Raw genomic sequence first — 1,819 nt, forward strand, 5'->3', positions numbered from 1 at the left:
TATATACTGAAGCCTATGATCTTTAGTGTTGTTTTAAAATTTCTAAACACATATTCAACATTTGTATGAATGTATATTAAACTCTCTTTCATGGTACATGGACATCGTTTTAATTTTTTGTCAATTAATTTAGTAAATATTCATAATACTCCCTAAATTGGTAGACTAACCAATATAAAATCGCTATTTTCTTGAAAAACGGAGACAAATATGCATTAAACCTCTTTGACCTTCATCATATGTTAGTGAAGGATCCAACTATGCATTAAAACAGAATTTTTGAATTTTTGAATTTTTCTCAAAATCTAAGTGTTAACACCCTACGAAAATATTGATTTTTTCGGTAAATGCTCTATATACTGAAGCCTATGATCTTTAGTGTTATTTTAAAATTTCTAAACACATTCTACATTTGTATTAATGTATATTAAAGTCTCTTTCATGGTAAATGGACATCGTTTTAATTTTTTGTAAATTAATTTAGTTAAGCTTCATAGTACTCCCTAAATTGGTGGACTAATCGATATTTTCTAGAGAAACGGAGAAAACAAAGATTTCAAACCTCTTTGTCCTTCATCATATGTTAGTGAAGGATGAAGCTATGCATTTAGAAAAACGGAGACAACAAAGGTTCCAAACCTCTTTTACTTTCATCATATGTTAGTGAAGGATGCAACTATGTATTAAAACAAAAAAATTTATATTTTTGAATTTTTCTCACAATCTATGTATTAAGCCCTACGAAAATATTGAATTTTCGGTAAATGCTCTATATACTAATGCCTATGATCTTTAGTGTTGTTTTAAAATTTCTAAACACCATCTACATTTGTATTAATGTATATTAAACTCTCTTTCATGGTACATGAACATCGTTTTAATTTTTTGTCAATTAATTTAGTAAAACTTCATAATACTGCATATATTAGTGGATTAACCACTATAAAATCGCTATTCTCTAGAAAACGGAAACAACAAAAGTTCGAAACCTCTTTGACATTCATCATATGTTAGTAAAGGATGCAAATATGCATTAAAACATAATTTTCATATTTTTGAACTTTTTTCAAAATCTATGTGTTAACCCGTACGAAAATATTGAATTTTTTGGTAAATGTTCAATATACTGAAGCCTAGGATCTTTAGTGTTGTTTTAAAATTTCTAAACACCATCTACATTTGTATTAATGTATATTAAACTCTCTTTCATGGTACATGGACATCGTTGTTATATTTTGTCAATTAATTTAGTAAAACTTCATAATACTCACTATACTAGTGGACTAACCACTATAAAATCTATTTTCTAGAAAAACGGAGACAACAAAGGTTCCAAACCTCTTTTACTTTCATCATATGTTAGTGAAGGATGCAACTATGTATTAAAACAAAAAAATTTATATTTTTGAATTTTTCTCACAATCTATGTATTAAGCCCTACGAAAATATTGAATTTTCGGTAAATGCTCTATATACTAATGCCTATGATCTTTAGTGTTGTTTTAAAATTTCTAAACACATTCCACATTTTTATTAATATATATTAAACTCTATTTCATGGTACATGGACATCATTTTAATTTTTTGTCAATTAATTTAGTAAAACTTCATAATACTGCCTATATTAGTGGATTAACCACTATAGAATCGCTATTCTCTAGAAAACGGAAACAACAAAGGTTCGAAACCTCTTTGACATTCATCATATGTTAGTAAAGGATGTAATTATGTATTAAAACAGAATTTTCATATTTTTGAATTTTTCTCAAAACCTATGTGTTAACCCTTACGAAAATATTGAATTTTTTGGTAAATGTTC

This window comes from Brassica oleracea, chromosome C9 (genome assembly GCF_000695525.1).
Source record: "Brassica oleracea var. oleracea cultivar TO1000 chromosome C9, BOL, whole genome shotgun sequence".
NCBI lineage: Eukaryota > Viridiplantae > Streptophyta > Magnoliopsida > Brassicales > Brassicaceae > Brassica > Brassica oleracea.